This window comes from Apodemus sylvaticus, chromosome 20, assembly GCF_947179515.1.
Source record: "Apodemus sylvaticus chromosome 20, mApoSyl1.1, whole genome shotgun sequence".
Taxonomy (NCBI): domain Eukaryota; kingdom Metazoa; phylum Chordata; class Mammalia; order Rodentia; family Muridae; genus Apodemus; species Apodemus sylvaticus.
This window is the reverse complement of record NC_067491.1, coordinates 33912984-33926003: the sequence shown is the minus strand read 5'-3', so window position 1 is coordinate 33926003 and position 13020 is coordinate 33912984.

The following is a 13020-nucleotide window of genomic DNA, read 5'->3' as shown; positions in this document are numbered from 1 at the left end:
CTTTAAGAGATTTTTGTGTTTCCTCTTTCATGACTTCTGCCTGTTGACTCAAGTTCTCCTGCATTTCTTTAAGGTTTTTTTTTGCCTTTCTTCTTTATTGGCTTCTATCTCTTGGGCCTTATTCTCCTGCATTTCTTTAAGTGTTTTTTGTGTTTCCATTATACGGGTTTCTAGCTTATTCATGTTCCTCTGCATTTCTTTAAGAGATTCATTCATGTCCTTTTTGTGTTCTTCTAGCAGCATCATGAACAGTGATTTTAAATCCAAATCTTGTTTCTCTGGTGTGTTGGCATAACCAGGACTTGCTGATGTTGGAGAGTTTGGTTCAGATGCTGCCATATTGCCTAGATTTCTGTTAGTAGCGTTCCTGTGTTTGCCCTTTGCCATCTTGTTCTCTGGAGCTAATTGGTCTTGTCTCTGGCCTAGACCCCTGCTATGTTAGCCCCGGGCTATGCCTGTTAGCTGGTTTTGCCTGCTAGAGCTCTCTAGAGTCCTGTAGGCAAAATGGTGGCATGCGTGCTGGGCCTGGGCAAAAAAACTCCTGGCTGGGTGGCACCCCAATGCCCCCCCCCCCCGAACAGCCCAGGGCCCCGGTGCAGGCCAATGCCCATCGGGCTTAGATCCCCGTGATGTTGGCCTCTGGTTATGTTTGCATACCTCAGTCTGTGTGATATCTCTGGAGTCCGAGAACCAAGATGGAGGCGAGTGTCTCGTGACTGGCAGGAGGCAGAGTTCTGAAGTGGCTTCTGTGCGGTGAAAGGCACCATAAATCCGCTGCTGCTTACATCCCGGCTGGCCAGCGATGGCCAGTGGTCATGGGCGCAGGGCCTGCCTGGACCCTGCCACCTTGGTTCCACTGCTGATGGCCCTTCAGCTGGACCAGCTGCTGTTGCCGCTGCTGCCCTAGGTCTAAGTTTCTATTTACTTGAAATGAGAACTTGAGCCTAGGAACCTGTGTTCAGCCAAACAGAGCACTGCACAGCCAATCTGAGGACACTTTGTCATGTGGCCTGAAGTAAGAATAGTTATCTGGCATGGGTAAGCAGCCCCCTTGGAAGATCCAGAGCCTAACCAATTGTAGAATCAGTCAGACCCTTAGAGATAGAATGACTAATCAAGATAAAAGGGCCTGTACCCCTCCCTAGAATTCCCCTGACAATAAAAGCTGGATCTGCAAGTCTACTAGGGGTCTCCATTCTCAAATGGGGAGAGCCCTATATGCATAAAATATTCAATGGAATGAAAGCTCTTTGATTTTGCAAGCTATTTGAGTCTGGGGTCTTTCTTAGACTCTAACAGTAGGTGACTATAATGACTAGGACGACTATTTATGAAGGACAGTAGAGTCATCTAGCTTCCAAATACAGTGAAAACGGATTCTCACATTTCCCTTTCCAGCCGTGGATTCCTTTTCTGAGCAGTGTGAATGGGATCAGCAACTAATCTAGGGAAAAAGAGAAGTTCTAAAAGTATTGTAAGTCTAGAAGTATTGTCTTGTTCATTGTATCTAATATGAGCTTTCTATTTAAACTGCACTTCTGGCCGTGTTCTTTTAATTGTGATTCTGAATATTTCTTCACATGTTAGTATCTTTCGTATCTGTACTTTCATTTTGAATAGGATATCTATTCTGAGGGCATCTTATAAATTATTTTGTTGTCTATAATTTGATTAATTATACTTGTTTTATTTTTTAAATGTTTGTAGGAAGGAAATTGCAGATTAAGAGATTCTGCTTAAAAAAGACATTTAAAGCAGGAAGAAAAAAATGTCATTTCCTTCGTAAATACTTTTTTTTTTTTTGTAGCTCAGGCTGGCCTTGAACTCACATCTTCCTATCTCTGTTTCGTAAATCCTGGAATTAAATGTGTGCTCCACCATGCCCTGCATAGGAGAAAATAAATATTGAGCAAGGAAGATTATTCCCTGCCCCATTTATCTATCTATCTATCTATCTATCTATCTATCTATCTATCTATCTATCTATTCAATTTACAACCTAATCCCAAACTACCTTCCAGCTCCCCCTTCACACAGCTCCTCCTCCATAGATCACTCCTCTTCTCTTTTGAGAAAGGGTATTTCCCCCTTCCCTTATACCAACCTACTCTGGCACATCAAGTCACTGCAAGGGTAGACATAGTCTTTCTAACTGAGGCCAGACAAAGCAATCAAGTTGGGGTAACAGGATCCATAGGCAGCAACAGTTTTTGAGACAGCCTCTGCTCTAGTTGTAGTGGGACCCGCATGGAGACCAAGCTGTACATCTGCTACAAACACATGAGGCAATTAGGTCCAGCCCAGGTATTCTCTGGGAGCCCCCAAGGGCCTAGATTAATTGATTCTGTTGGTCTTCCTTCCTCTGGAGTACTTATTCTCTCAGAATATCATTAATAGTGTCAGAGACTGGGTCTTACCCATGGGATGGTAAATTTGGTTCAGTCATTGCTTGGCCATTTCCGCCATCTCTGCTTCATCTTTGTCCCTGCACTTTTTTTGTAGGCAAGGCAAATTTTAGGTTGAAGGTTTTGTTGGGAGGTTGGTGTCCTTATCCCTCCAGTGGGAGTCCTATCTTGCTACAGGAGGTGTCCAGTTCAGACTCCATATTTTCCACTGCTAGGAGTCTTAGGTAGAATCACCCTCCTAGACACCCTGGAGCCTCCCCTGTCTCAGGTCTCTGGTATGACCTGGAAATGTACCACCCCCCCCCCCCTACTGGAGAGGATTTCCATTCACTGTACTGCCCCTCTCCTTACTACTCCCTGCACCTGGTCCTGATGCCCCCACTGCTTGCACTTTCTCTCCCATCCCCTCTCCTACCCAGGTCTCTCCCTCCATCCATCTGAAGGACAACTAATTTATTTGTCCTTCTAAGTACGATTCAATCATCCTCCCTGTGTCCTTCGTGTTATTTGGCCTCTTTGCATCTGTGGATCATAGCATGGATATCCTGTACTCTATGGATAATGTCCACTTATGATCACATACTGTGCATGTGGGTTACCTCACTCAGTATAGTTTCCAGTTCCATCTATTTTCCTGCAAATTTCATGATGTTCTTCCTTATAATAGCTGTGTAGTGATTCCATTGTGTAAATAAACCACCTTCTCTTTATCTAGTCTTCAATTCAGGAATATCTGGGTTGTTTACAGTTTATGAACACAGCTGCCATGAACACACTGGAACAAGTCTTGTGGTAAGGTGGAGCCTCTTTTTAGTATGCCCAGGAATAATATATCAATGTCTTCATTTCCAATTTCCTGAGAAATCACCAAACTGATTACCAGAGGGGTTGTACAAATTTGCACTCTTATCATCAATGGAGGGAGTTCCTCTTTATCCACATCCTCTCTTGTATGCACTATCACTTAAGTTTTTAATCCTACATGCTAGTGAGTATAAGGTAGAACCACAGAGTCATTTTGATTTGCGTTTGCCTGATGAGATAGGATGTTGAATATTCCTTTCAGGGTTTCTTTACTCTTAGAGAATCCTATGTTGAGAATTATCTGCTTAGCTCTCTACCCTTATTGTTTAATTTGGGTTATTTGGTTTGTTAGTATCTAATTTCTTGTGTTCTTTGTATATTAGCCCTCAGCTGTTTGGATATTAGCCTTCTGTTGGATCTAGGGTTGGTGAAGATCTTTTCCCATTTAGTAGGCTGTTGTTTTGTCCTATTGGCAGTGCCTGTTGCTTTATAGAAGCTTTTCTTTTCTTTTTTATTATTAAATGTATTAATTAATATATTTATTCCCTTTATAACCCAATATCAAGCCTTTGTCTCCTTCCAGAACTTTCTCATGCAAGTCCTTCCTCATTCCCCTTTCCCTTCTCCTTGGAAGGGTAAGTGTCAGAGGTGACACCCCCTCTGTGTGTTAATACCCCTTCAATTGAGGCTAGATAAGGCTGTCCATTTAGGGGTACAGGGTCCACAGAGAGACAGGCTCACAACACTCTCAGGGACAGGCCCTGTTTCCATTGTTTGGGGGAACCCTCATGAAAACCAAGTTGTTGATCTGCTACACATGTGCAGCAGACTTAGGTCCATCCCATGCTCACTCTTGGGTTGGTGATTTAGTCTCTGTAAGCTCTAAAGGGTCCAGGTTAGTTGATACTGCTTGTCTTCCTGTGGAGTCCCTGACCTTTTTGGGTCCCTCATTCTTTCAACTCTTCAATAAGTGTTCTTGAGCTTGATCTAATGTTTGAATCTGACTCTATGCATATCTTTCTATTGGCTGTTATGTGAAGCTGCTCATAGGACAAAACTTCTGTAAGACAAAGGATATCATCATCAAGACAAAACAACAGACTGGGAAAAGATCTTCACTAACTTTAAACCTGACAGAGGTTTATATAGAGAGAACTCAAAAAGCTAGATACCAATGATTCAAATAATGTAAATAAGAGATGTGTTACAGAGGTAAATAGAGATTTGCAAATAGCCAAAAACCACCTAAATAAATGTGAGAAGTCCTTAATCATCAAGGAAATGCAAATCAAAACCACCCTGAGATTTCACCTTATACCCATCAAAATGGCTAAGATCAAAAACTCAAAGAACAGCACATACTAGTGATGATGTGGAGCAGGGGGAAAACTCTACTTTTGGTGAAAGTGAAAACTTGTCCAAGCACTCTGGAAATCGATTTAAAAGTTTCTCAGAAAATTAGGAATAATTCTAATTCCCAAGACCATGCTTTACCACTCCTGGGCATATACCTAAAAGATGGTCCTCTATCCTACAAGGACACTTTTTTGACTATGTTCATAACAGCTCTACTTGTAATAGCCAGAAACTGGAAACAATTTAGATGTTTCTCAACTGAAGAATGGATACAGAAAATGTGGTATTTCTACACAACGAAATTCTACTTAGCCATTGAAAACAAGATCATTATAATTTTATAGGCAAATAGCTGAAACTAGAAAATATCATTCTGACTGAGGTAACACAGAGCCAAAAGCACATGAATGGTATGTACTCACTTATAAGTGTATATTATCCATAAAGAACAGGATAACCATGCTATAATCAATAGTCCAAAATAAGCCAAGTAACAAGGGCACAAGGGAGGATATTGGAATCTCTCTCAGAAAGGGAAGCAAATATCAGAGGTTGATGGAAGGAGGGAACTGGCTGGAAGAGGCAATGGGAAGGGGAGAAAAACAGAGATGTGGAAGATCTTATATAGGGGGATCAGTGGAGAGAGAAATGGGATAGACTTGGGGATGCAATCTCTGGGTGAGGCCATTGGAAGAGAGTATAAAAGGGTAACTTTAGCTGAGATTCCTAGCAGTTGGGATATGGATTCTGAAGTGGTCACTTCCGGCTAACAGGCAGGACTCCCAGTGGGAAGATAAGGACACAAACCCACCTGCAAAGCCTTTGACCCAAAATGTGTCCTGACTACAAAATGTGCAGGGACAATAAAAGAGCAAAGAGAGAGGGAATAGGTAATCAATGACTGCCCCAAATTGTGACCCATCCTGTGGGCAAGAAGCAATTATTGACACTATTAATGACACTATTAATTACACTATTAATGACACTATATTATGCTTGCAGACAGGAGCCCACCACAGCTGTCATCTGAGAAGCTCTTCCTAGCAGAATCTTTTCTTTTAGAAAAGTGAAAGAGTTTTTAAGAGAAAGGTAAATCAAGAATATTCCCCAAATATTAAAAATATAGGTAGAAAGAATATCCTAAGCTAAGATCTAAAAAATTTTAAATTTGAAACAATTTATTATAAGGTAACATTTGTATAGTTGATATGATTCTCTAGAATAACCTATTCAAATACATCTATAAAATTTTTGACCTTTTAGGAGAACTTAAAACAAAAAGCATTAGATAGTAATGTAAAAGTAAGTTATGAAATACAAATGAAATAAAATAGTTTGCCATCAAATTATAAAATCAATGCATCATGATAGAATAAAATGGACTATCATGTTTAATATGTTAGTCAATGATTTAATAGTCTTAGTGATTAAATAAATTATAAAGATCATATTTTTATATTAAATCAAGGAATGTTGATGCCATGTGACCTTTCTTAGAATCTATTACAGAATGAGAATCTGGGATCTTCCATACCAAAAAATAGATACAGTATTAGAACTTTTGTGAGCCTTTATTATATTGTTAACACTATATTGTGTTCAAAGAAGTAAGCAGGACAAATAAGTAAGTAATTAAATACATTAGTTTGAAGATGTGAACTATAAAGAATTTTAAGAGTTTTTAAAATAATTGTATTATTGGTAAAAGTAGTATAACTTTTAGTTTTTGGAAAATATTAGGTAAAATAAATGATTAGGTGAGAGAAATAATAAATGCTTTACCTACTGAATTTTTGTCATGAGCCTTTATAGGTCATATGCATACTAGCATATGTTCTAAATTCATATGTACAACTATGTCTGGAAGACATGGTTTTCTTGTAGCCGTTCATTGAAAGTGGCTCTGAGTTCTCAGCAAAGTTCACTGAACCATTAGAGTGCAGCACAAATATTCCATTTAGAGTTGGACATTCCATAGTCTCTTATCCTCTGCCCTTAAAAAAATTAACATGGTTAAACCACCAGAGAAATGTAAATTAAAACTAATTTGAGATTTCACCTTAACCTAGTCAGAAAGACTAAGAAATAAAACAAAACCAAAATGCAAACAAAAGCTGTAAAATAACACTACCACCAAAGACAAGTGACAGACAGATGCTGATATGACCAGGGAAAAAGGAACACTTATTTACTTGTGGAGGGAGTGCAAACTGGTGCAGCTATGTGAAAATCAATGTAATGATTCCTCAATAATTATTGATTCTTAATGATAACTGGCTGACTTAGGGAATCATTGTGATATTGTTTCTTGTTTAAATTAACTTGATCCAAACCAAGTTTAGAAGTGTATACAGGGATACATTATGCTTTACATTTACTTGCTATAGAAGTTTTGGAATTTGTTCAATTCTTCTGTTTTTCCTCCCTGGGTCTTTGGACGTTCTAGCTTGATGGATCTTTTTGGAGATTGAAAGAGCAGAGTTTATGGTTAAATGATTGATGGCCAGTGGGTATATTGAATCTGGGTTGGAATTAGAATTGATCATGGAGTTTTGGATAAGAGAGGGGGGATTTGAGGGGAAGTACATTGAACAAACATCCCATAGGGTTCTATGGGATATACAATACTAAGTCATTGCACTATAATGTCTAAAATAATTTAATAGTTAATGTCTTAACTTTTCTTCTCCAGAGGGGAGAGGATTGGAATTGGAACTTCAATTTCTATATTTTCATATTTCAATTTTTGGTTTCATTTTTAAATTTAGAGTGTTGTGTTATTATTTTGATAATAAAGCAAAGAAAGAAACTATGTAATTTTATGATATATTTGGGATTTTTTTTTATATTTACTGACCTTGAAAATATGTTAAATAGTTCAGTTATTTTTTTTAAGTTTTTAAACAACATTTATTTATTTATTTACTCTACATTAAGAAAGATGCTTCCCTTCCCTCCTTACCTCCCAGTTCCTCTCTGTCACCTTGCACCCCCCTCTACTCCCTCTTCCAGGGACATCAACCCACCTTGGCATACCATGTTGTTGCAGGATTAGGTGCATTTTTTTTCCTGTTAAGCCTAGATAAGGCAGCTCAGTTAGGGGAACCATCTCAAATGCAGACAACAGCATCAGACAAAGCACATGCTCTTGTTGTTACAGGACCCACAAAAAGACTAAGATGTACATCTGTTGCATGTGTGTAGGGGACCTAGGCCAGTCCCATGCATGTTCTTTGGTTGATATTTTAGTCTCCTTGAGTCTGTATGGGCCCAAGTTAGTTGACTCTGCAGGTTTTCTTGTGTTGTTCTTTACCTCGTGGCACCTTCAATTCTTTCTGCCCCACTTCCACAAGATTCCCGAGCTTGACTGAACAAGAAAACCATGATAAGGGAAACTCCTAGGAATCTAGAAGGGTGACCCTATCTATGACAACAAGAAGCAGGGAATATGAAACCTGGAATGGCCACCTCTTATAAGCAAGACATCCTTCCAAAGAGTGGGTGTAGATACTACCAACTTACCCCAAAAATGTTTGACCCACAATTTTTTCTGCCTACTGAATATGCAGCAATAAAGACGGAACAGAAATTGAGGTAATGGCCAACCAATGAATGGCCTAACTTGAGACCCATGAGAGAGAACCCACCACTGACACTAAGAATATATTTTTCTATAGTTGACTACAGGAGCCTAGCATAACTGTTTTCTAAGAGGCTTCACCCGTGGAAACAGATGGAGAGACATAGCCAAACATTAGGCAGTTTAATTATGTTTTATATATGGTTTCTTCTTTAAATATATTTATCTCAGTCTTGTAAATATATTAACCATGAGCTAATTTTGCTTAAAATAACTATCTTATAAATAAAGCTAATCCAGCTACTTTAAAAAAAATAAACTCATGGTTAATACATTTACAAAACTGTTATTAATGTATGTAAAGACAAATAGTCATAGAAGCCAGTCTCAAGGAAGAAAACGATTATTGTTCTCATTGAGCAATCTAAGGATACCACTTTATGATATTTTGTAAAATTTCCTTTCATTGTGTGAAATGAATAGAAGTTTTATTTTTATATAGTAGTTTTTGCCTTATCCTAGCAAGGCCTGTGAGCAGTCACATTAATCTGTTGACTGCTACTGAATATATCAGATATGCTTCGTAAATGCACACCTGCTGTGCTGCTTAAAGAACCTGGTATTTTATGATGCTTCATTGAATACAATGGACTGACAGTGTAAAGAGTCAGAAGGAAGGTAGGTGGGAGGAGAGTCTAAGTGCAAATGGCTTAATAATATACCACAATATATTCTTCAATGCAGTCAGTTATTATTTGTAAGTAATAGAGCAACAATAGTCTTAACTGATGTCTATACTATGACATGCAGTAATACTACCACATGTAGTAAAATAGATGTACTCATGAGCATAAACTTATTATAAATTCTGAAATGCACAGAAATATAGGGTGTTTTTCAGTGAGTTATTTAGAGATGCAGGTTTTCACTGTGAACTAGCCAAATTGTGCACAGTACTTACACAGTATTAATATGTAAAGAACTTTTGTCAAAAATTGGCTTATCATAGTCCCTTATGTAATATTACATTTCTAAAGTTTCAACAAAAGAGCTATAAAGCCTGTGTGGAGCTGCATAATGGCTCCCGGTCGTTCTATGAAATAGCTCAGTCCATGGAAAGCATTAGAAAGAAATTTTACTCGGCCCTAAATATATTGATTCCTTTGACATAGTCATAGCAGTTAAAGCATGACACTGAATATATATAGGCATTATTAAACTGAGGTAGGCTTCTAAAATTACAGGCCCCTACTAACAAGTGATAAGAACTAGATGTGGTTCTATTTAAGGTTTCAAGAAACATGGATCCTTAAGTGAAAATGTTCCAGGAATTACTATTCCTTTGTAAGTGTGATTGTGGGAATGTGTGAGTTTTATTTATTTTTTTCCAGTGTGTGCTTGTTCTCTGCAACTTCTAAATATTGTATTGTCACTTTAAAGTTGAAAGACTTGCATGTTAAAAACAATTAAAAATTTTACACTTCTGCTATATGTGTGTTGGGGGCCTCTTATCAGTGTATGTTTGCTGGCTTTTTGGTGGTCCAATGTTTGAGAGATCTCCAGGATCCAGATTAATTGAAGCTGCTAGTCTTCCTATAGGGTCGCCCTCCTCCTCAGTTTCTTTCAGCCTTTCCCTAATTAAACCACAGGTGTCAGCAGCTTCTGTCCCTTAGTTGGGTGCAAACATCTGCATCTGACTCTTTCAGCTGCTTGTTGGGTCTTCCGGAGGACAGTCTTGACAGGTCCTTTTTTGTGAGCACTCTATAGCCTCAGTAAAAGTGTCAGGCCTTGAGACCTCCCCTTGAGGTGGATCCCACTTTGGGCCTGTTGCAGCAGAGGACTTCAGGGTCCGTGTTCAATCAGAGATGATCTACCTAACCCTCAAGAGACTGGAGGTGCCAGGGAGTTTAGAGGTCAGGTGGGCAGTGGGGGCATCCTCTTGGACACAGGGTGGTGGGAAGGAGGTATGAAATTTGGATAAATCAGATGATGGACAGGGGTGGGGGAATAAAATCTGGGGTGTATAAAAATAAATACATAAATAATTTTAAAAAAGAAAAAATTACACTTTCAATGAAGGATCTCCTGATCTTTCCCATTTCAATTTATTAACCTGTTAAATATGTCCTAGTTACTTGACTATGAAATATTCTTTCATGTTTCATATGAAGGATACCTATAATGCTAGCATGAGGGAAGGGCAGGGGTTTCAGGGGTTAAAGTTCTGCCTCTCTCTATGCTGAATTGGGGTCATTCCGTGCTATATGAGACACTGTCTCTAAAGGAAACTAAGCTTTAGCTTTTAGTTATGGCCTCCCTACTTACCCTCTTTCCTCCACATGCCAAATGATAATATTATAGTCATGCATTCCCATGCCTGTATAAAATATGTGTTTAGGAGGCCTCTGGCGGGAGCCCTCAGATCGCTCCGCTTCCAGAGCAATGCCACATCTCCAGGTCCTGCAAGAGGCAAGAGGCAAGAGGGGCTTCCGGGTGGCCAGCATGGAGAAGTCAGTGTGCTCTGGTGAATCCAACGGGCCCTTGCAGGAGCCTTCAGGTGTCTGCTTCAGGATCTGAACAGCCTGAGCCACAGCGCTCGGTCTCTAGGAAGTGCGGGAGACCAGGTGTGCACCCAGAGGCAGTCTGGGAGCTCACAACACAGCTTGCTCCTGTGGCACAGAGCTTAGGTTCCAGTCCTGAGGCCTCTGGCAGGAGCCCTCAGATCTCTCTGCTTCCGGATCCAGATAAGCCTGGGTGGCAACGCCACATCTCCAGGTCCTGCAAGAGGCAAGCGGGGCTTCGGGGAGGCCGGTTAGGAGAAGTCAGTGTGCTCTGGTGAACCCAGCGGGCCCCAGCAGGAGCCTTCAGGTGTCTGCATTGGGATCTGAACAGCCTGGGCCACAGCACTCAGTCTCCAGGAAGTGCGGGAGACCTGGTGTGCACCCACCAGGGAGCAGACAGCTTGCTCAGGTGGCATGGAGCTTAGGTTCCAGTCCTGAGGCCTCTGGCTGGAGCCCTCAGATCACACCACTTCCCAATCCAGATCAGCCTGGACAACAGCACCCTGTCTCCAGGCAGTGCAGGAGGTAAGCTGTGCACCAGAGGCCATCTGGGAAGAGGCAGCTTGCACTGGTGAGTCCAGCATTGACAAGACCAACTAAAAACTAGATGGCAAAAGGCAAACACAGGAACATCATTAACAGAAATCAAGGCAATATGGCAACATCTGAACCCAATTCTCCTTTAACAGCATGTCCTGTATAACCCATCACACAAGTAAAACAAGATTTGGATTTAAAATCACTGGTCATGATCCTGGTACAGGAACACATGAAGGACATACTTAAAGAAATTCAAGAAAAAATGGATCAAAAGTTAGAAGCCCTTGCAAGGGAAACACAAAAATCATTGAAAGAAATTCAGGAGAATACAAAAGGCAATAAAGAGGACACACAAAAAACACTTAAAGAAATACAGGAGAACTTTGGTCAACAGGCTGAGGTCATGAAAGAGGAAACACAAAAATCTCTTAAAGAATTACAGGAAAGCACAAGCAAGCAAGTGAAGGAGCTAAGCAAAACCATCCAGGATCTAAAATCAGAAGTAGAAACAACTAAGAAAACTCAAAGGGAGACAACTTTGGAGATAGAAAGCCTTGGGAAGAAATCAGGGGACAGAGATGCAAATATCAACAACAGAATACAAGAGATAGAAGAAAGAATCTCAGATGCTGAAGATTCCATAGAAACCATGGACTCAACAGTTAAAGAAAATGCAAAATGCAAAAAGCTTGTAACACAAAATATCCAGGAAATCCAGGACACAATGAGAAGACCAAACCTAAGGATTATAGGCATAGATGAGAGTGAAGATTTACAACTTAAAGGGCCAGCAAATATCTTCAATAAAATTATGGAAGAAAACTTCCCTAACCTAAAGAGAGAGATGCCCATGAATATACAAGAAGCCTACAGAACTCCAAACAGACTGGACCAGAACAGAAATACTTCCTGTCACATAATAATCAAAACATTAAATGTACTAAACAAAGAAAGAATATTAAAGGCAGCAAGAGAAAAAGGCCAAGTAACATATAAAGGAAGACCTATAAGAATCACAGCAGACTTTTTACTGAGACTATGAAGGCTAGAAGGTCCTGGGCAGATCTCATGCAGACTCTAAGAGAACACAAATGCCAGCCAAAACTACTATATCCAGCAAAACTCTCAATCACCATAGATGGAGAAACTAAGATATTCCATGACAAAACCAAGTTTACCCCATATTTATCCACAAACCCAGCCCTACAAAGGATAATAGGAGGAAAACAGCAATAGAAGGAGGGAAACTTCACCCTGGAAAAAGCAAGAGAGTAACCTTTCATCAAACCCAAAAGAAGTTAACCAATCAAATTTAAAAAATAACGTCAAAAATGACAGGAAGTAACAATCACTATTCCTTAATATCTCTTAATATCAATGATCTCAATGCCCCAATAAAAAGACACAGACTAACCGACTGGATACATAAACAGGACCCTACATTTTGGTGCATACAGGAAACACACCTCAGGGTCAAAGACAAACACTACCTTAGAGTAAAAGCTGGAAGACAATTTTACAAGCAAATGGTCTCAGGAAACAAGCTGGAGTAGCCATTTTAATATCAGATAAAATTGACTTTCAACCCAAAGTCATCAAAAGAGACTCTGAGGGACACTTCTTGCTGGTCAAAGGAAAAATACAACAAGAAGAACTCTCAATCCTGAACATCTATGCTCCAAATGCAAGGGCACCCTCATTCATAAAAGACACTTTATTAAAGCTCAAAGCACACATTGCACCTAACACAATAATTGTGGGTGACTTCAACACT